Source organism: Prionailurus viverrinus, chromosome A2, assembly GCF_022837055.1.
Source record: "Prionailurus viverrinus isolate Anna chromosome A2, UM_Priviv_1.0, whole genome shotgun sequence".
In the NCBI taxonomy this organism is placed as follows: Eukaryota; Metazoa; Chordata; class Mammalia; order Carnivora; family Felidae; genus Prionailurus; species Prionailurus viverrinus.
The window spans coordinates 125,846,121-125,869,398 of NC_062562.1; the positions used below are offsets into that span (position 1 = coordinate 125,846,121).

A 23,278-nucleotide genomic window follows, 5' to 3' on the forward strand; every position below is an offset into this window, starting at 1 on the left:
GATACATTCAAATCCCATTTTAGAAAGGAATAAAAAGGGAGGGGGGATCTGAAACCCAGAGTACCAACTGCCACAAGGTGACTGCCATAATTTTCATAACCATTTCCCGAAACCACTCATATCCCAAAAAGAGAAAGCACTTGTGGGACTAAAACTTAGTAATTAAGATGCTAAAGCCAAAAGAGGGTGTCATCATACATGTCAGTCATAACTACACTTTTGAAGACTCTGCTGTGTCCACTCAAGGACACCAAATCCTCGGCTGGGGTTGGCTCCTTCTATCCTGACAGACACCCAATGGTAAGTGTTGGTTTTATCTCCAGCTCTGACAGAGACTATTGAGGACAGAGATTAAGAAGCTTAGCCAGGCTGCACACCTCATAGGCAGTGGAACCAGGTTATACCCAGAGCACCCTCACAGTAGAGTCCCTGTAATGAGGGCAAAGCCCAGTGGAGAGATGGCCTCCTGAATTATGCCAGCTAAATGCTGTCACCAGCTTATTTAAAAAAAAAAAAAAAAAAAAAAAAAAAAAAAGGAAGGTGGTCAAGAGAATGAGGAGACAAGCCACAGACTGGGAGAAGATATTTGCAAAAAAAACCCATTTGATAAAAGGCCTGTTAATCAAAATATACAAAGAACTCTTAAAAGTCAACGGTAAGAAAACAACCTGATTTTTATTTATTTATTTATTTATTTTTAATTTTTTTTCAACGTTTTTTATTTATTTTTGGGACAGAGACAGAGCATGAACGGGGGAGGGGCAGAGAGAGAGGGAGACACAGAATCGGAAACAGGCTCCAGGCTCCGAGCCATCAGCCCAGAGCCTGATGCGGGGCTCGAACTCACGGACCGCGAGATCGTGACCTGGCTGAAGTCGGACGCTTAACCGACTGCGCCACCCAGGCGCCCCAAAAACAACCTGATTTTTAAAATGGACAAAAGGCCTGAACAGACATCTCACTAAAGAAGATACACAGATGGTAAGTAAGCCTATGAAAAGATGCCCCACATCATATGTCATTAGGGAATTGCAAATTAAGACAACCACGAGTTACACTGTATGCCTTTCAGAATGGCCAAAATCTGGAACAGTGACACCAGTGACGGTGAGGATAGGGAGCAACGGGAACTCTCATTTGTTGCTGGTGGGAATGCAAAATGGTACAGCCACTTTGGAAGACAGTTTGGCAGCCTCTTACAAGACCAAGCATACTCTTAACCACACAATCCAGCCATTGGACCCCTTGGTATTTACTGAAAGGAGCTGAAATTTACATCCACACAAAAACTTGGGTATGGATTATTGTAACAGCTTTATTCATATTGCCAAAACTTGGAAGCAACCAACATGTCCCTCAGAAGGTAAACAAACCGTGGTAAATCCATACCATGGAATATTATTCCATGCTAAAAAGAAATGAGTTATCAATGAAAGACGTCAAGGAAGCTTAAATGCATATTACTAAGTGAAAGAAGCTAATCTGCAAAGGCTACATACTGTGTGATTCCAACTCTATGACATTCTGGAAAAGATAAAACTATTCTATTTTAAAATTGAACTGGAAACAGAACAAAGATCAGTAGTTGCCAGGAGTTAAGGGAAAAGGAGGGATGAAAAGACAGAGTACAGAGGATTTTTAGGTCAGTGAAATTATTCTGTACATCATTGCAGTGGTGGATACATGGCATTGTAAACATTTGTGAAAACCCAGAGATTATGTAACATCCATAGTTAACCCTAACTAAACTACGAACTTTGCGGAATAACATAACAATGTGTCAATGTAGGTTCATCGATTTTAACTAGTCCATGGCTCTGGTGCAGGTTGTTGCTATTTGGGGAGGTTGTGATGTGAAACACGGGTGGGGCGTATCCGGAAACTCTGTACCTTCCTCTCAATTTTGCTATGAACCTAAAACTGATCTAAAAAACTGGAATCTGGGGGTGCCTGGGTGTCTCAGTTGGTTAAGCGTCCGACTTCAGCTCAGGTCATGATCTTGCAGTCCGTGAATTCGAGCCCCGCGTCGGGCTCTGTGCTGAACGGCTCAGAGCCTGGAGCCTGTTTCAGATTCTGTGTCTCCCTCTCTCTCTGCCCCTCCCTCGTTCATGCTCTGCCTCTCTCTGTCTCAAAAATAAATAAAACGTTAAAAAAAAACTAAAAAACTGAAATCTGGTGGTGTTTTTTTTTTTTTAAAGGAAGTGGATGATGAACTTCAAACACATGCACACTGTTTTTACAATTCATTGATGAATAGTAATCTCTAAGGGGGCAAGAAACATGTTTATACTGCTTGCTTTATTCTTAACTTATTTTGAAATAATAATAAATTGGAAGGAAACTGTAGAAGCAGTAGAGAGAGATCTTCTGTACCTTTCATCTAGTTTCCCCAGGGTTTTTTGCATAACATTTTGCATAACTTTAATACAATATCAAAATCAGGAAACTGATGTGGGCAAAATGTGTGTGTTCATGTGAAAATGCGTGTAACCACAACCATGATACCTTGTTCAAGTAAGTGCTAAGGTAGTCAATAATACTGTGAAGTAACTCAGTGAATGAATAAGCAAGAAGCTGAATGGGTGCCTGAATCTATAACATAAATGAATAGCACTTAGTTCTTATATTATAGGCTCAGTCAATCTCACAAATCATTTTATTTTTATCTTTATAAAGTCTGGATCTAAGAATTGCTTATAAATGCACGGATTAGGAGCCCACCCTCACACTATTAAAGAGTCATGCCTTCCGTTTCAAGCTGGCTAACTGAGCCTGCATGAGCTTTACATGCACTCCCCAGAAACATTCTTGTTGAAATAATATAACAAAAATTTCCTGATGACAGGAAAGAGTGCTATCCATGTGGAAAACAAACAAAAAAACACACAGTAAAACAAAACAAACAAACAAACAACAACAAAAATCTTTCTTACCAGATTCAGAGCAGGTGACAGGGAAAGCCTGCACGTGAGAAAACAGGAACTAGTAAGTGGAAGGGATACCAATCAACAGTCCATTCTCAGTCCCGGAGCCCCGAAAACCAAGAGCTACAAATAAAAGCTATTCTGGGTACAAGTCATGGAAGAAGTGTGCCAGACCCAGTCACAGAGCATTGGATCACGGTGACCTCCCAGTGCATACTGGAGGCAGACTGCACTGGGCTGGGGGCGTAGGAGAGGGGTGCACGAGGCAGAGCCGCTTCTTACCTGGCGTGGTGATGCTAAACAGAGCCAAGTGGCAGTGCCTCAGGCCCTGACAGAGCTCAAAAGCTCTACAGGGGGAGCTGGTACTTTTACCTTAGTTTCTGAAAATAAATGGATCTCGATCTGGCCAAACGGAACCGGAGAAAATTCTCCCTCAATTTTTGTCTGCTCACCTAAGCTTTTTCAGGAACTACCCCGGTATACAAACAAGTGTGACATTGTTTGTGAAAGAAATAAACTCAGCTCCAAGGCTGGTGTCAGGGAAGAGGCTCAGGAAGAACTCCTCCGCTGGGCTTGAGACCATGGCAGCTACAGGCACCGTGTGTCTTCTCACGGGAAGCCCACTGGCCCGGAGACTGCGGCGACTTACTGAGGTCTCTGTGGGCCTCTTCTCGGATAAGAGGCAAATAGGAGCAAAGAGGGAACATAAAATGTCTGTAAATTCCTCATCAAAGTCCCTTGTGTTTAGAAAACATTTTTGCTTGCTTTTTATATTGGCATTAAACACAAGGGAGAAACTTGCTCCTCTGTCTCCCAAGAGAAAAAATAAACAGTGAGACTCCATTTCACAGTGTGCCCACAGTTTCCCACCTGGGGAAATTGATCAGGGTATCTAAGTGCCTCCCACCAACCCTTTGCAAGAACTGTCACCTGTGTGTCCTGTTAAAGGGTCAGCTCTAAAATCTTCTGGGCACACCATCCTCTCCCAGGGTCCCAGCTATGCAAGATCCTATCCTGCTGAGGGCTGTGGAGGTACAGGTGATCTCTCAAGACTGCTTAATCTTACACTTAAGAGGGAATAAAGGAGAAGCAAAACCTATTGACTGATCTCTGTTTGCTTCTTTGTTTCCTGAAATTTCCATCTTCTTGTGAATAAAAGAGTCAAAATATGTTCAATCCCAGAGAAGAGATGTATCCCTGAACTTTGCAAGATTTAAACATCTTGAAAAAATATACTAGCCTCTGATAGAAAAATCAATGAACACATACAAAGATTCTGCAGTTCAAAAGGAAACTCTCTAAGGAATTTAGCTAATGCAATCCAGTAAGAAAACAACATAATAAAAGATGTAAGTGAAAAAACAATGAGTGAAATTATCAGTTTGCAAATGATGTGACTGTCTAAGAAGAAAATGCAAGATTGTTTGGAAACCCATTGGGCCTAATAAGAGATTTAATTAAAGTAGCTGATTATAAAACCAACAAATATAAAAAGCAATTAGCTTTCCTATATAATAGCAATAACCTATTAGAAAATATAAAAAACCCTGCAGATTACATTTTCCTAGAGCGACCAAAACATGAAATGCATGTGAATACACTTTAAAATAAATGTAGTGACTTATAGGAACAGTTAACTAAGTGACATTTTAAAAATTTAGTAATTAAAAATCCATTCAATGTTTCTGGTCAAAAGACACCACCTTGTAAAGACTCCAGTTATCCCCAAATCAAAATTTTAGTTTCATGCAATTCAGGTGAAGACTCCAAATAGATTTTTAATTTAAAACCAGCAGATATTATTATTTTTTTTAAGTTTATTTTTTCTTTTTTGAGAGAGAGAGAGAGAGAGAGAGAAAGAGAGAGAGTGCAAGTGAGGGAGGAGCAGAGAGAGAGGGAGAACTAGCAGATATTATTTTAAAGCACATCAGGAAACATACACTTTTGAAATTTTCCAGGAAGTTTTCTCTGTTTTTTTTAATGTTTATTTATTTATTTTTGAGAGCGAGAGAGAGTGAGGATGAGCTGTGGAGGCACAGAGAGAGAGGGGAGAGAGAGAATCGCAAGCAGGTTCTGCACTAACAGCAAAGAGCCCGACACAGGGCTCAATCTCACAAACTGTGAGATCATGACCTGAGCCGGAATCAAGAGTTGAAAGCCTAATTGACTGAGCCACTCAGGCACCCCCCAAGGAGCTTTCTAAAACGAAAACAATAAGTAAAATGTAGCTGCTCATCTTAAAACAAGTCTGTGTTGGCTTAAGATTTGAAAGTGAAGGAACAGAATGAAAGGCCAGAAACAAATCAAATATCCATAAGACTTGATGATATAAGAAAAGTGCTTTTGAAATGAATAGGGGGCAAGGGGAAGATGACTGAATAAACAGTTGGCAGGATGCATGTGCTGGGGCTGACTGATGCTCCTGCCTCCCAGCACATACTTAACTCTGTGCTGCCTGCAGCTCTTTGGGCTTGCTCTTCCCTCTGACTTGAACAGTCTTCCACCAAAGCTGTTCCTGGTCTCTGCTCAGTGTTCCCTCCTGAACAAGGCCTTCCTTGGCCTCCCTAAGATAGCACCCTGCAGGGGGTTTGAGGGATTTCCAGGCCGATCAATGAAAAAGGTCTGACTGGTAATGCACACAAGCGTTATTTAGGGGCTACTTTAACAAGTTTGTATGTGAGGAAGCTCTTCACATCAGCATGATCTAGAGGCTATGGTGCAAGGTCACTGCTCAGAAGCAGAGGAGGTCAAGTGGGGAGTAGGATCAGGGAGAGGTTTATGTGTCCAGATAATGCCCCTCACTGGCACCAGACAGCTCCAAAGTTGACAGCATCAGTTTGAGGTCTATACACCCCCAGAATTTATCTTATCTGTGCCTAGCAGATGTTGGACACAGGTTCAGGGTACACAAAGCAGGCAGGCTTTCAATGGCTAAATGTCTGTTACTTGGGGCTGTATTTAAAATAATTGGATGTAAAGTTTTGATTTTGGTGCCAGTGGCTTTTGAGCTAACAGATCTCAGTTTGCTGTGAAGAAATAAGCAACCTAGGAACCAACAGAGAGAGGCCATCTCTTATTTATATAAGGTACTCCCATCCCATTCTCTAGTTCCTTGCCCCTTTCATATTTTTTAACACTTATCACTCTGTAACACTATAATCTATATTTACTCGGTTTTTGTGTTTATTATCTTTCTTTTCATTAGAATATTTTACTCTATGAAGACAGGAACCGTATCATCTTTGTTCACAGCTGTTTACTCAGTGTCAAAAACAATTGAGTGCAGAGGTGCCTGGGTGGCTCAGTCAGTTAAGCGTCTGACTTCGGCTCAGGTCATGATCTCGCAGTTCACGAGTTTAAACCCCGCGTAGGGCTCTGTGCTGACAGCTCAGAGCCTGAAGCCTGCTTCAGATTCTGTGTCTCCTTCTCTCTCTGTACCTCCCCTGCTCACACTCTGTCTCTCTGTCTCTCTCTCTCTCTCAAAAAGTAAGTAAACATTAAAAAAAAATTGAATGCCTGAACAGAATGGTAGGTCAAAAAGCGTTTGCTGGAGGAAGGAAGAGAGGAAGAGAAAAAAAGAAAGGAGGTATACTTAAGTAAGCCATAAAGTAAGTTAAATGTTCCAATATAAACATGAAATTGTTTTTAGGAAAAAGATTTCAACATTTAGGGTGAGGAAGGATTTTTCTAAATGTGAAATCAAGGTAGAAATTATTAAGAAAGGCTAACAACTTTGACTAAAATATATAAAACACCAAATTTAAATTATAAAGGGGAATTTAAAAAATAAAATTATAAACTGATTAGAATATTTACAATATGAGTAATATTTGCATAGCTGATAACCAGTTAATTTGCTCACCAAATAAAGACTTTTGACAAATTAATAATAAGAAGATAAATACTTAATATAAAGAAATAAACACAAATATGTGAACAGGTAAAATACAAAACAGAAATTCAATTTTACCAGTAAGCAAACTTTAAATGTTAAATGTTGCCACTAAGTAAATAAATGCAAATAAGAATAACAAGGAACTGCCATGTTTTCCTATTAAGAAAAGAAAGTAGGTTTCAAGAAATTGGTAGGGCATCAGGTCATTTCTTCTTAATAAAATCCAAAATGGCATCAACAAAACATTAGGAAGTTTTTATTTCTGGGTCATATTTAGCTTTTCAGTACTTTTTAATTTTTCAGAAATACATACTTCTTACGTAATAAAAAAATTAAGTATACATAAAAAATATATAGCCGTGATAAACCTTGGCTCCTTGGATGGGCCAATCCTGAAAAATAATGCTTCAGTACTAAGAATCGCCTAGGTCTGTTGCACCTGTCAGTAGCACGGAGGAGAGTGTGATTTTTTTCTCTGCTTTGGATGAGGACCAGGGGGTGAGGGTTAATACTGCACAGATGGATCTTGAAGCCCCACTAGAGGTTTCCAGGTGGTCAGGGGAGGAAAGGAATATAGGCAGAAGAATAGAATGTGCAAAAGGAGAGGGTCACAAGACAGGATGGGGCACAGTAGTGTCATAATAAAAACAAGCGACATGTTGACTTCTCACTTCCCAGGATTCACAAGTGCCACCAAAAGTTTATCATGTGCAGGGCTCAGGTTGAAGTTCACCTCACAGGTTACGGGTAACAGAATTCTCGATGAAATTTGCAAAACAAGCGTCAGTACAAAAGAGCGTGTTTCTCTAACCTCTCACCCTGGCAAGTGCTGGGGCAAGTCTCGAGTGTACCTCCCAGGAAAGAGAGCCAGCTTCTCTAGCTGTTCACCTCTCTTATTTATCAAGGGATAGGGCAAGTTCTTCAGCGATGGGGAAGGGAATCATGGTGGCAAGGAAAGGACTAGCACTAGGCAGGGTGGTTTAGATGTCAGTTGTTTACTCTAGTTGTTTAGGAAAGCCAGCCGCCTGCTGGAGACCCAAGAAGTTGAGTACAAGGGAGGCTCCATCTCCTGGCATGGGAAAAACCCATTGTCTCCAATGGCTCAACTTCCAGGCAACTCAGTGAGCATTCCCAGGGTTGCTTTTAGACTCTTCTGTTTATCCAGACCAGACTCCTAGGGTGGCTTTTGGACTACTCGGGTACCCGTAGCAGAGGTCCACGATGTTTCAGCAATTTTAATTTTACTGAGGCTAAATCTGACTGATCCACAGTTTAAGATTACTGTGCACAGTACATCACTGAACTAGCGAATGAGACTAGCTGACCACCCAGAAGTCACAGCTCTACTAAACATCGTTTTGTGTCTTTATCCGCAAATACACACGCACACTTTTACAACGAGGCTGTTCTTTTGTAAAAAGTGGGCACAAAAAGGGTGTCAACTGCCAATTCTCATGGTGGCCATAAAGAGTGAGAGATTATGAGTTCTTGGACAGAAGAAAAGAAGGTGTGGGTAAATGACAGAGAAATGTAACTCACCTATTTGTTAAAGTTTGAATGATAATGAGTATAGCATTTAGAAAGAAGAAAAGGTGATTCGGGAATCTGTTTTAACGACTGCCTGCACCAATTCAAAAATTGCTCATGCAGTTAGAGATACAATACATGAATGGTCAAATGGTGGTGAACTTTCAGTGTTAGCAGGTGTCTGACTCTTTACAGGAACCCATGCACAGCAAATGCATCGTTAAGGCTTTGATGACATGTGCTGAAAAATAAAAGTTGGTTGGACATTTTAGGAATTATTTTTTCCTTTGCAGAATTTAGATAACAGGGTTTTGTGAGGAGAGGGCTTCTTAATTCCACCTCTGTACAAATGTGGACTCTACTGGAATACATAACCCATTCATCATTCTTGGTCAGTGTTACTATAGAAATGTAATGCAACATTGTGTGGAGGTTATTTTCGTGACAAAATGTACTGTTATTACTATTTAAATTACCTTAGTTCTGCATTTATGGAGTCAGGGAAGTCACAAATTTTTTAGTTATAGCATACCACACTGTATGGAAAAAAATTATGTGACATCTAAGAAAATAGAGTGTCACAACTGCCTTGAGATATTTTTCTTTCGAATACCAAAGACTACTTTGGTACTCCCATAGGATAAACTGGGAGAGGAACAGCATAGGTGTTGATATTGAGCAGAGGGAGGTGGGTAGCCCACTGTGAGGTTGTGTTTCCAGCAATGCACTTAGGTTAGAATCACAGAAGGGTCACAATCATGAGAGTGACAGCATCGGATAGGTTTCACTGGAAACCAATTCCCCCAAAAGATTTCCCAGGAAGTGGTGTGGAGGACAGGTTGGGAAGGAACCAGACTGGGAGAGTCAAGGTGACAATTTAGGAGAATATTTTCATAATCCTAAAAAGATGTTAAGGATCTCAAGTTAGTCTCCAGTCCAGTGGTTCTCAACGCTGGCTGGATATTAGAGTCAGTTGGGGAGCTTTTGAAACTGCAGATTCCTGAATACCATTCCAGATCAATTACATTAGAATCTCTGGGAGTGACACCTGGGCACCAATATTCTTCAAAGTTCCCCCAAATGATTCTGTTGCAAGATGAGAGTTGAAAATGCCACTGCAAACCATCACTGGCAATAGATGTGGATGTTTTCAAAAAAAATTCAGGAGGTAGAAGTTGATGATGACTGACAGAAATGGAGGAACGGGAAATATCTAATTTCAAGGTGCAGGTCTTGGACAGATTGGAGGATAGGGTGACACAACACTTATTAAGATGGAAAACATGGAGGACCTTCTCAGAGCTAAACACATTTCAAGCTTTGAATATACTACAACTTATAGTCACTTCAAAACCTAGCCTGTCCTACAAACCTACAACAGCAAAGCCTCTAATATTTGAAAAATATTTCTTTCAAATTGGTTGGCTAGTGTTAGGAAAATCCTATCCTCTCAACAGCCGCAAGAAAAAATGGCTTGACTGTAGATGCCTGCTCTCAAGGAAGATCTAGATAGTAAAATATCAATATTTCATCATGAAGATTTTGATCCTCTCTGGGATCAGATTTATCATTTCTTTAAGATTGAGGTGGAGTGGGGCGCCTGGGTGGCGCAGTCGGTTGGGCGTCCGACTTCAGCCAGGTCACGATCTCGCGGTCCGTGAGTTCAAGCCCCGCGTCGGGCTCTGGGCTGATGGCTCAGAGCCTGGAGCCTGTTTCCGATTCTGTGTCTCCCTCTCTCTCTGCCCCTCCCCCGTTCATGCTCTGTCTCTCTCTGTCCCAAAAATAAATAAACGTTGAAAAAAAAAATTAAAAAAAAAAGATTGAGGTGGAGTGTCTCCTCAGAGTGCACTCTTTGCAGAGTGCAAATTGGTTTAAATGGCCATGATGTTGCATAGAAATTATTAGATTTTAGTCTTCTTGAAAACCAATGTCTACCTGCCAAGTATGTTCTCTTTCATCTCCTGCTGGCATTACCTGTTTTCTCTTGCTATTCTCAACCATTTAATGGTTGTATTTTCCTCTTAGGCAGGATCTCTGCACAAAGGACCCCAGCAGCACAAGGCTTACATTATCCTTAGAGCTAGTAGTTAATTACTATGACCATGGGTGAATTCCTCTGACTGGCTATTTCTGGGTCATGACTCCATCCTTGGTAGGAGGAATGGAGTTAACACCACCTAAATCATGTGTATTGAGACCTGGTTGGGGAAAGGATAATTGAGATACTGTCATCAGCAGAAATATATGCAGGGCAAGCAAAGCAACAGGTGCCCAGTAAAACTTCAGCAAGCCTCCAATTTTCCATGCCCTTAGGCCTCACCAGAGTCCGTCCCATGAACCCCAGGAATAGTCCATGGATTACTATGTTCCTTCCCTAGTCTCTATGATAGTTATGGCCATGCTTTATGGGGAGGCCCCGGAGGTTTCGGAGAAAAGACCATTCTGGAAGAAAGAGCTAAAATGAAGGCCAGTCTGTGCCATTCACAACAGGGCTATCTCTCTTGTTTCTTATCCCAGAGCCCCTTATACCAGAGTTCCTCTTTTCTATTTTGCTGACTTTGATAAATGAATAAATGAATGAATAAATAGATGAATGAATGAGTGAATGAATATATATTTGGATCCTACACATATGTTCCCCATAAAGGCCACACCAGCCTTCCTTCTTCCCTCCAAAAAATAAATTGGGTGATTATTGGAATAGAAGAGCTGAAAAAAATGAAAGTTCTTTACCTCAGGCTCTTGAGAAAACAAAACAGATATCTTGTGCAAAGTAATGCTTAATGAGTTAATTTCCAAAAGCCTGAAACACAGCCTTAAAAATGTTCTTTTAAAAAAAAATAGCAGTTAACGTTTTGATAATCTACCCTAGGGAAGTCATCTAAAACTGCTGAGGATGCTTTTTGCAAAGAGATTTTTATCACAGGGCTATTTATAACAGCAGAAAATTGTAAACAACTTAAATGTCCAACATTGAAGGAACAGCTAACTAACATATGCTACCTCCCCTCAAAGAATATAATGTACCATTAAAAATAATGTTAATAATAAATTTGTAATGGTATACAAAAAATCTCATAAAGTAAATGAAAAGCAAGATAAAGAACTATATATGCACAATGGACTTCAGCTATATAAAGTAAAGCTTTGCACAGAAAAAAGAATGTGGAAAACTGTTGGTGGTAGTGATGATAAAACATACGATCCTCCTTCTCTCGCAACTTTCTACTTTTCTCTAGCTTCCATATTTATGGTAAACATAACTGACGTTCAGTTCTCAGACATCTTCATTGGCCTGTCAGCAGAATTTGACATAGCTAATCACTCCCTGCTCCCTGAAGTGCTTTCCAAGCTTGCCTTTCAGAACAACATACTCTCCTGATTTTTATCCCACCCCACTGGTTCCTTCGTCCCTGTCGCCTTTCCCTGTTTCTCGTTTTCTCCCTGATCAATTAGTTTTGGGTGTCCCAGAACTTGGTCCTCAGACCTTTACACTTTCCTAGCCACACCCATATCTTTGGTGATCTCATAGAGCAGCACGACTTTACACCTCATCTATATGCCAGTAACTTTCCCATTTGTATCTCCAGACTAGACCTCACTCCTAAATTCTAGACTTGAATGTACAACCCTACTAGACATTGCCACAAAAAGATGTTCAAACAATCCATGCCCAGAGCTAAATTCCTGATATTCTCTCCCTACACCTACTTCATTTGGATCCTTTCCCATCTGTATCAGTTTGGATTTGTCTATAAATTAAAGTCACTCTAAGTATTATAGGAATATAGCAGTTAAATGGGTACTTTCTCAAATGTTAATAGAGCTGGAGGAATGAAGACCAAGAAGCCAGATGGTTGAGGTGTCGGGAGTGGCTCAGTCTGTTAAGCATCTGACTCTTGATTTCAGCTCAGGTCATGATCTCATAGTTCGTGAGATCGAACCCTGCATCAGGCTCTGTGCTGACAGTGTAGAGCCTGCTAGGGATTCTCTCTCTCTCTCTCTCTCTCTCCCCCACTTGCACTCTTTCTCTCTCTCAAAATAAATAAATAAACATGAAAAAAAAAACTTTAAAAAAGAATCCAGGTGGTCAATGAAAGATCCCCCAAAAGCCAGTGGTTCTCAAATATTCCCTTGAGTACAGCAGCAATTCTCAAGTTCTCTGGCAAAGCTCCCACCAACTGTCTCAACTGCAGAAGCAAAACAGTCTCTTCCAAAAGCCTGAGAAGCCACTGTAAATCTTGCAGCTGCCTATACATATGCTTTCTATGGCCTACTGACAGAATGGTCTCTCCTTTTTTACTTCTCAAATTTCACATTGAAAATTGTAACCTGGAACAACATGGGGAAGGAGAATCTAGAAAATGTGGTTCCTAGTAAGTGTGAGATCTAGAAAACATGGTACCATTTCAATTGATGGCAGTACCATTCTTAGAGTTACTCAGAATAAAAACCTCAGAGATATGTTTGACTCTTCCTTTCACACTCTATTTCCAGTCTATCAGGAAATTCAGTTGTCTCAACCTTCAAATATATCCAGTAATGGCCCCTGGAGTGTAAGCTCCATTAGAGAAAGATGTTTATCTATTTCATTCACTACATTTAGAAGAGTGTCTGGCACATAGTGGGCCATTTAATAAATATTCATTGAATGAATGAACTAGTGATACCACACCAGCTCTCTTTTGGTTACTATTTGCATGGATTTTTCCCCCCATCCTTTCAGTTTCATCTTATTTGTGTCTTTGAATCTAAAGTGAGTGTCTTTTAGACAGCATATAGCTGGATAATGATTCTTATCAATTCTGTACCTTTTGATTAGACAGTTTAATCCATTTACATCTAAAGTAATTACTGACAAGGCAAGTCGTCTGCCATTTTGCTATTTGTTTTCTGTTTATAGCTTTTTTGTTCCTGTATTCTCTTATTACTGCCTCTTTTTGTGAATAATTGATGTTTTTGGTGTATAGTTTTTATTTTTTTTAGTTTATTTTTTTCTTAGTGGTTACCCAGGGGATTACAATTGGTATCTTAACTTTGTAGCTGTTATAATTCGTATAATCAGGTTTGAAAATTAATACCAACTTAGTTTCAACAGTATACAAAAACTTTGTGCTTTTACATCTTCATTCTTTTTTCCTATTGCAAGTGACAAATTACATCTTTACACAGCACATATCCATTAACATAAATTTGTCATTACTGTTTTATGCAATTGTCTTTTAAAGCATATTGAACGAAAATGAAGAGTTACAAACCTGAAATATAATATACTAGCTTTTATATTTACCTTTGCCATGAATCTTACCGTTCTTTATTTTTTCACATGGTTTCTACTTGCTGTTTTGTGGCCTTTCATTTCAGCCTGAAGGACTCCCTTTAACATTTCTCCTGGGGCATGTTCATGGCTGAAGAACTTTTCATTTTTCATCTCGGGATATCTTAATTTCTCTTATTTATTTATTTATTTATTTATTTATTTATTTATTTATTTATTTTAGAGAGACTGAGTGTGAGCTGGGGAGGGGCAGAAAGAGAGGAAGACACAGAACCAGAAGCAGACTCCAGGCACTGAGCTGTCAGCACAGAGCCCAACGTGAGGCTTAAATTCACAGATGCTTAACTGACTAGGCCACCCAGGCACTTCTGTTTCATGTTTAAAAGCTGGTTTTGCTGCATATAAAACTTGACTGACAGTTTTTTCTTTCAGCACTTTAAATATGTCATCCCACTGCCTTCTGGCCTCCATGGTTTCAGAAGAGAAATATGCTGTTAATCTTATTCAGGATCCCTTATATATGACATGTCAGTTCTCTTGTGCTGCTTTTAAGATTCTGTCTTTCTCTTTGGATTTCAACAGTTTAACTATAATGTGTCTTTGTGTAGATCTCTATAAGTTTATCCTGCTTGGAGTTCATTGGGATTTTTGCAAGTGTAGTGTCATGTCTTTCTTCAAATTGGGGAGAATTTGGGCCATTATTTCTTCAAATATTCTTTCTACTCTTTTCTGTTTCTCTCTTCTCCTTCTGAGATGCCCAGAAGTGAAAGATTAGGGTTCTCTCCAGACTTGTCAGAGAATTCACGCATCCCTGAGCCCGGCGTGTGACCTTGATTCACCTGTATTCATGGGTGCTTTTAGCCTTTATTCCCCCAAATATCTTCTCTCCCAACCTCATCTTTCCCAGGCTTTTTGATCTTTCTATTGCTTTGTCCCTATTATTTTTCTTTGGTCCATAGTGCCATATTCAATACCTTTGTCTTTAAATGTTTTCAGCAAGTACCACTTGGGAAGTGTTTCAGTCCTGAGAACACTCCAAGCCAGGTGAAATGAAGGCACACTTTGTACCAATGCTTAAAGGGAGCTGCTGGACAAGTCAAAACATACAACCACAGCTCTTTGAGAATGAGATTTGTATTGATCCCTGTGGCAGTAGCAACCTGCACCAGGAATGTGGTGTCTTTATGGCCATTGCTGATCTGGGGACTAGGGTATGGAAGGAAGGCAGTGTAAAATGTTGTAGCACTCTCTTACCACAATGCAACAAATTCTTAGGCTTTCCCCTGGTTGTTGTAAGTTTTTTACTATATTTCAGCGTTCTTTGAAAGTTGATTCTGAGAGTTCAGGGATTCCCTTACTCTGCCATTTTCAGTAATACCACTTCCACTCTTTCCTGGCTTCTTAAGTTACTTAATTTACGTTCATACATATTTCTTTTCTAATATAGGCATTTAGGGATTATACGTATTTCTCAAAGATACTTGAATTTCCTCTCACAAGTTCTGACAGCTACTATTTTCCTTACTATATCATTATGATTAATTAATCTATGATTTTTATTATGATTTATTCTTGGACAAATAATTATTTAGAAGTATGTTTTTTAATTTTCAAAAGTACCAGGCTTGTCTAGTTATGTCTTTGCTATTGTTAGCTTAATGTCTTGCATGTTTTGGATATTTTGAAATTGGATGAAACATGACACATGGTCTAATGCATATCAATTTCATAATGTGCTAGGTGCCTTTGAAAATATATGTTCTCTAGATCTGAGGGGCATTACTTATATAGTTATATCAGGTCAAGTTTGTTTATTGTATATTTCAAATCTTTTCTATTCTTAGTGATTTTTTATCTACTTGATCTATAAATAATTAAAAGAAATTGCTAAAATCTGTAGGTATGGTGGTGATTTGTCTACTTCTCCCTATAATTCTATTATTTTTTATTTTATTTATTCTAAAAGATTTAGAATTCCTACATCTTCCCAGTGAATTAAACTTTTAATCAATATTCAGTAACTCTTTTCATCTTCAGCAATGCTGTTAGCCTTTAAGATTTTATCTTGTATTGATGTATCTATAGCATCTTTGTTTTAGTTAATATTTGTCTGATGTATTCTTTTTTTAAAACATTTTGTGTTTTGGGGGGTGTCTGGCTGGCTCTGTCAGAAAAGCATACAACTCTTGATCTCATGGTTGTGAGTTTGGGCCCCAAGTTGGGTGTAGAGATTACTTAAATAAATACAACTTTAAAAACACACAACATTTTGTATTTTTATGTTAGGTGCTTCCTTTTTCTTCTTTCCTTAGAGCAAGTACTCATGTGCCTAGTCTTGTGTGCAGTTTGACTGACTGCCATAAAGGAGAAGTGGACCTTAGATAGAAGATAAGGGAAAGCAGAGGAGGTGGGAAGGAGTCCTGAGGCTGGGTGACTTTCTTGGAGCCTGGCAAGGCTTCAACAAATATTTGTTTAACCACCAAAGTAAATGTTTATGGCCAGGTTTTCTTCCTAGCCTTGGCCTTGGAATCAGATAAAGTCTCCTCATGACTTTTTTGTGTTTGAAACTCTAGGAGTTGCATTAAGAAACCCTGATCTCCTAGGCCTTCTGTTCATAATAGACACTCCATTTGGTTTGTGATTCAAAACAACACACATGATTTCCTCATCCTAAATCTGAAATACTGTCTGAGAATTGTGTGGGAAATTTAAAACCCAGACTTTGTCAGTTTTCTTATATCTGAGGATTGGTGTCCTTCAGTTCCAGAAAATTCATAGCCACTATCTCTTTGAATAGTGCCTCTTTTCCTTTCTCTTTATCATCTTCTAGAACTCCAATGAGATTTGTGTTGGACTTTCTCATTCTATTCACTATGGGTTTTAACTTCTCTTTGATCCACCTCCTTGTCTTTATTGCCTTCAGGGTGATTTCTTCAGACCTATCTTCAAGCTTACAGTACTCTATTCATCTGGTTCTAGTCTTCTATTTAGCATGTTTATTGAGATTTTAATTTTAATTATTACATAATTTCTCTTCATTTCTAAAAGTTCTATTTTGTTCTTGTTTTAATATATCTGCTCAGTTACAGTTGCCTTTTAATCTCGTCAAATTTATAATCCCCTGCTTTATTTTAACATTTTTTTAAGGTTATATAATATAATACTGTTTACTTGATAATTTCCAATGAAATCGCTGTACACCTATTTTCTGTGTATACGCAGATGTTTATGTTTGCACAGAGGAATTTTCCAAAGGCCATAGGACACTCATGAGAGAACGAGAGTCAAAAAAGGCAAATAAAGTCTTAGTATTAATATGAAAATAGTTTTGACCTGATACACCGAGGGTCTCGGGGACCCTGAGGGGTCCTCAGATCACACTTTGAGAATTGTTTTCCCAAAGTGCCCGTTGCTTTAATGAATTATTTTTCTCCCGTGCATCCAGAATTACCCTGGGGAAATGCCCTGGGCAGCGTTGGGAAGGTATCAACCTTGGGAACATTGAGAAGATGAAAACTCCAATCATGTTCCTTAAGGCTTAATTTTCTCTGGAACTCTATTTGAGAATGACTGCAAGCAAGTTTTTAAAAAATCGAATGTAACCGTATGATGTTTTTGCTCCACAACCAATGTGTTCTTCCCCCTCTCCTCTTTAGCATTTCTATCGCTACATAATCCTCCATTTGGACAACTATATCATGAGGCTTTTACTGCCATAACGAAGGTTTATTAAAGGAATGTGAAAACAAAATAATCTACTTCTTGGCTTTTGAATTTCAAGTGATGTGGAAGAAAAGCTGAAAAGCTAGACTACCTGGATCCAGAAATGGGAAAGGGTGAGGAGACACGTGCAGGAGACAAGAGCCAAGACATCAGGGCATTGCTGAGAAGGAGACCTTGAGCCTTGAGCCACTCCAGGACAAACATTAGGGGGATATGGGAGGGGAACTACAAGTCAGAGAAATTCAAGGGCAAGGAGATCTGTGACCCACATTCTCCAGAGGTAGTCCAGGGAGTGAGTGAGGGGGGTTCCCCCTCCCCACAACCCAGCACTGAAAGTGAGAAGAAATATCTGTGTGGGTGTGTAGGCAGAGAGTCTGAAATAGCCACACGCAGTCTGCAGAGACTGCCCTTATCCTGGTGCAGGGACAGAGGAATGTATTCTGAGCAACCAAGGAAGAGAGAGCCAGTGGCCTAAAGGGGCCATGCAACTGGAACAAGGCAGGCATCACTTTGATCTGCTGATCAACCAAAAGCAAGATGGGATTGAGGACTTCTTAGTAGATGCCAGTGAGTATAAGGTAAGACACCTAGGACCAGACGCCATGCACACAGGCAGGCACCCATACACACACACACACACACACACACACACACACACGACTTAATACTGCATAAGTTTTCTAGAACTTAAAGAGGACTACAGAGACAGGGGAAGAGTAAACACTTAATTGACTGCAATTAATTTTTCGACATCCAGCAGAGTAGGAGTTCACACTAGCAATTAATTTCAGGTTTAGAAGATGAAGAATGTTATTTTTCTTGTACACTACAAACAAAAGTGTAACAAATACTCAGATCCCAGGATGCCTTAGCTGCTGTGACAGGCAGGAGGAGGTGGAGAGGGGAAGGAGGGAGGGCATGTGGGCACCGCTGCCCGGCTGCTTCCCTTCTATGGGGGCTGCATCACAAATGAGACTCATCGTGGCTCTAGGCATGTTTACTACTCAGCAAGGCTCTCAGCCAGAGAACATAATTGATGTGCACAGAGCCGGGCTGTTGCAAGCTCATGGTGCAAGGGCCTCTATTTCAGAGAAAAAGGAATTGGGCCTCTGCCAGTCATGTACCTTTTATGCTTTCATGTGGGCATCAGTCAGACCCTGGTTTCCGTCAGACAAACCAGGAAAAATAAAACTGTCAGAATCCAGGCACGCTCTTTATTGGGACTGTTAGCTTGGTAATGGAAGGGAATGTTATTGCTCTAGGCATTTGCATAATATCTATTGATCAAGCCGCCTCCATGCTCCTATTCTTCATGCTGGGTTCTGGCAGTGGGGGAGGATTGTTTGGGTCTCACATCACACTCTTCACACTCAGGCCTGGGCACAGTCACTAACACAGTTCAAGAATAGGGCCGGAAGTCCCCTTGGTGACCAAAAGAGGCAGCCTTAGGCTGGGGCAGCAGTGTGAGATTGGGAGTTGAGGTGGCTGGGCTTTATTTACAGCTCTGCCTCCACCTTGCTGTGTGACCTTGGGCAAGCTGCCAGCCCATTCTGCTCCTGTCCGCATTCCACACTGCCTGGAATCCCTCCATTAAAGAGTCCCTCCTGGGCCAAGGTTTGATGCCCCCATTAAAATGAAAGTACTGTGGAGAGCATAAGTGGCTTCAACCATTAGCCCTGGAAAATTAGCTGTCAGTTAGATTTGTTTGCAATGGAGAGCCCTTTACTTCTGGTGGGCTGAAATGGGGGCCAGAGTGGGGAAGAGTAACTGGGGTGTTGGGACTCTCGTGCCTGGGGGTGGGGTGGGTGACATAGAGAAGGGTCCTGGCGAGTCATTATGGAATCATAGACACAGGTCCGGGAGACACAGCTTGGGTCATTGCATCCATCTCCCCACTGCGCCTGAATCCCTGTCAAATGGATGGAGGATCTTTGCATAATCCCCTCTAATAATGGGGATAAGCTACTTCAAAGCTCCAAGATATTACTGAGAGAAGGCCCTTAGCCAGCCACATATTAGTCTCAAGTTGAATGCTTTTCCCAGGTGACAGCCCTTAAAGGAATGCCTGACAGGCACACACTAAGGTCAAGAGTGTGACCTTGAAACTTCTAGATGAATAATATCCCATCCCTCCTCTGCACGGTGTGCAACCCCAACAAAGCTGAGCCCCCTTGTGGCCAGTCTCAGCCTGATGTCATGCTCCAAAGAAGCATCCAACTTCAGTCTTAAAGGAAACCTCTTAGGATGTGGAGAAACTGGAACCCTCTTGCACTGTTGGTGGGAATGCAAATTGTGCAGCCACTCTGGAAAACAGTGTGGAGGTTCCTCAGAAAATTAAAAATAGACCTACCCTATGACCCAGCAATAGCACTGCTAGGAATTTACCCAAGGGATACAGGAATACTGATGCATAGGGGCACTTGTACCCCAGTGTTTACAGCAGCACTCTCAACAATAGCCAAATTATGGAAAGAGCCTAAATGTCCATCAACTGATGAATGGATAAAGAAATTGTGGTTTACATACACAATGGAGTACTATGTGGCAATGAGAAAGAATGAAATATGCCCTTTGTAGCAACGTGGATGGAACTGGAGAGTGTGATGCTAAGTGAAATAAGCCATACAGAGAAAGACAGATACTATATGGTTTCACTCTTATGTGGATCCTGAGAAACTTAACAGAAACCCATGGGGGAGGGGAAGGAAAAAAAAAGAGGTTAGAGTGGGAGAGAGCCAAAGCATAAGAGACTCTTAAAAACTGAGAATAAACTGAGGGTTGATGGGGGGTGGGAGGGAGGGGAGGGTGGGTGATGGGTATTGAGGAGGGCACCTTTTGGGATGAGCACTGGGTGTTGTATGGAAACCAATTTGACAATAAATTTCATATATTGAAAAAATAAAAAAGAGAAAAGAAAAAAGAAAAAAGAAAGAAAACCTCTCAGTTGCAATGGCATTTATCCGTGGGGATAAATTGTAAGAAACCCAGCAAAGTGTCTTAAAATTTCTCTCTACCCATCCATTTACCTCTCCCAAAGTCTCCATCAGCTGCTCAGAGTCTCTTCATTGTCTGACTCTTAGGCTCTTTCTTCCCCAAATTTCTTCTCAATCCTGCTAAGGAAAGAGGGAAGGGGATAGAAAGGAAAGTAAGGAGAAGAAAAGAAGGAAAAGCTTACATTATTGCTATGTTCCAAACACTTATGACATTTAATCTTGACAAAGTAAGTATGCATACTTATCTCAGTTTTATAAGGTAGCAACAAAGACCCAAGATGTCTAAGTAAGTTCCCCAAGGTCACAGAGCAATTAAGTGGCAAACAAGGACTATGTCACAGGCCAGACCCAGTTACACTCAAAATAATTCATATCCTCCTGAGACCTGGAGAAGCAAGCCCTGGGGACCCAGGCATGGGATGTAGAACAAAGCAGAAAGTACAGAGGTGACAAGATGCTAATCACAGTTTGACCCTGATTATAAAACCTGCTCCAATTGAAGTTCAGTTTCATCTCTTTAGAAGGTTTCCTTTGTATTCCAAGTCTGATGAGAAGTCTGCACACTAAAAATGGAGATTTGCTGAACATGTAAAATTCAGGCCCTTAGTTAAATCTTTTAAGAAGACTCTTCCTGGGTTTGCCCTTAATCTTTTGTTTCCATCTAATTTTAGTGTCTAGAACTTGACTAGGGGAGTAGAGAAGGCTGTTATGAGTCTCATCCATGAGTCTGTCACAGTCCAGTTGGAAAGACTAGTAAATAAAATGACACCCTAAACGATGTATGGCGATGGGTGCTTCATACTTCCATGCCGTCACGCATGCTGCTCTCTTGCTGTCATCCGTCTAGCAAAGCACTGCTCAGTCTTTGAGATACAAAGCTCAAGGGGCACCTCGGTGAAGCCTACCTTGTCCTCTGGGCTCCTACCCTAGCAGAGTTGATCGGTCACCCCATCCTTTGTACAGATACCATGCAAAAACGTGTTAAATTATTTTACATGACTCCCTTTGACACCAGAATGTGAGCAAGTTGAGGACAGGGATGGGGTTCTCTTCCTCGGGGGATGTCTAGCACATGATATGGTATGGGAAGCCTAGTGGGCAGCAATGGATAATTATAGACTGATGATCACTTAAAGGAATACTAGATGAAATGGTACAAGTCAGTCTGCCCTCCAGGGGCACATGGGGGGAACTCCATGCAGAGGTAACCCTCGCAGTGGGTCTTAAAGGGTGACAACATCTGGGGTTGTTGATGCTGCCAAAAGTGCAAGAGAAAGTCACCAGTGGGGAAGGTAAGACAGAATAAAAAGTCCAGAAATACGAGGATGTCTTCCCAGGGATTTCATGGTGGCCTGATTTCAAATATCCCTTCCTGTTGTCAGACACTGTTACAGCTTCAGAATGAGAGAAGATGGATGTTATTCAGAATCACAGATCGGGCCTAGTGCTCATCAGGAATAGGCTTGTGAACAGGGCTTCCCAAAATGATAACTGGAGTTTGAGACACAAAGAAGGCATGAGGTGACAACAACACAACACGAAGAAAAAGGCCCAGCCACGTTGAAGCCCTTAAATTCACTTTGACAGTTCAACAAACATTTGCAGAAATCTTGCCAGGGCCAGGAGGGTTACCCAACATCCGAGCCCCTTCCCAACCCCTCTGCTCTCATTCCTTCTGCTGAGGTCTGTTTTTTGTAACAGCTGGTCAACTGGACATAGGGCTAGGCACATCAAAACTTGCTTTCAGACAGGATTTTTAGGGCAGTGAATATACTCTGTGTGATACTATCTATAATGCTGGTTCCATTTTATTATATATTGGTCCAAGATCCTGGGACATACATCATCAAGAGAAAATCCTAATGTAAACCATAGACTTTAGGTGATTATGATGTGTCAGTATTTTCATTAATGGTAACAAATGTACCACTCCAGTGGGAGACGTTCATAATGGAAGAGGCTGTGCATATGTGAGGGCAGAGGGTATATGGCAATTCATTGTACTCCTGCTCAATTTTGCTGTGACCCTAAAACTGCTCTAAAAATAAAGATGTCATAAAATAACACAAAAACTTCCTCTCAGGAAATCCAAAGAAAGAACGAAAGACCCACAATCTACCCATGCAGACACGTTCTTGTACATTCAGTGACCAGCTCTGGCGATTCTGTTTGATGGTAACACTTGCTGCTTCTAAGGACGGAGTTGAGTGAGTGGAAGTCAAGAGTAGGTGGAAGGTGGCTTTCTTATTTTTAGTTTTTATTCTTCATATTGAAATATGAAGAATAATCCTGTGCACACATTACCAATATCAGTTTAATGAATGTTCACAAACTGAGTATACCTATATAACCAGAACCCAAATCAAGAAACAGAGCACCGCTGGTTTCCCCCGATCTCCTTCCACCACCTTCTAGCCCCCACCCCTCACCTCCGCCAAGGGTAATCCCAGAAGCAGAGGAGAGCTTCCCCTTATTGTATATTCCAGATGAAGCCTTACAGTAGGCATGCGTTTTATGTGTGGCTCCTTTGGCACAGCATTCTGTTCAAGAGATTCGTCAACATTGTTGCACATATTGTAGACCCTTCACACTCTTTATTGAATGGCTCCACTGTATGAATATAGCACAATTTATTTCTCCATTCTACTCGTGATGGCCATTTGGGTAATTTCCAGTTTAAAGCTATTATGAATAGTGCTGCCTTGAACATTGTGAGACATCTATTTTTATTATTTGTACTGCTTGAATTGTGTATTGTGTGCTGGTGTTACTCTAAAAAATGTTTTAAAAATACCTCCCAGGGCATTTTAGCTGGGATCAGAAAATTAGCTTCTTCCCTGCTGACAAGTAGGCAGAAAAAAAAAAAATACTAATAATGGTTCCCATTTACTGAATGTTTACTCAGCCAACTCTTCGCAAAACAAAGAACTATTTACAT

The 23,278-nt window shown here is 40.6% G+C and overlaps 1 protein-coding gene across 2 annotated transcripts in view; it reads left to right on the forward strand.

Annotated features, from left to right (window-relative positions):
- Nucleotides 1-23,278, forward strand: part of NPSR1 (neuropeptide S receptor 1) — a 153,378-nt gene that overhangs the window by 60,189 nt on the left and 69,911 nt on the right. The gene's annotated exons all lie outside the window — the stretch shown is intronic.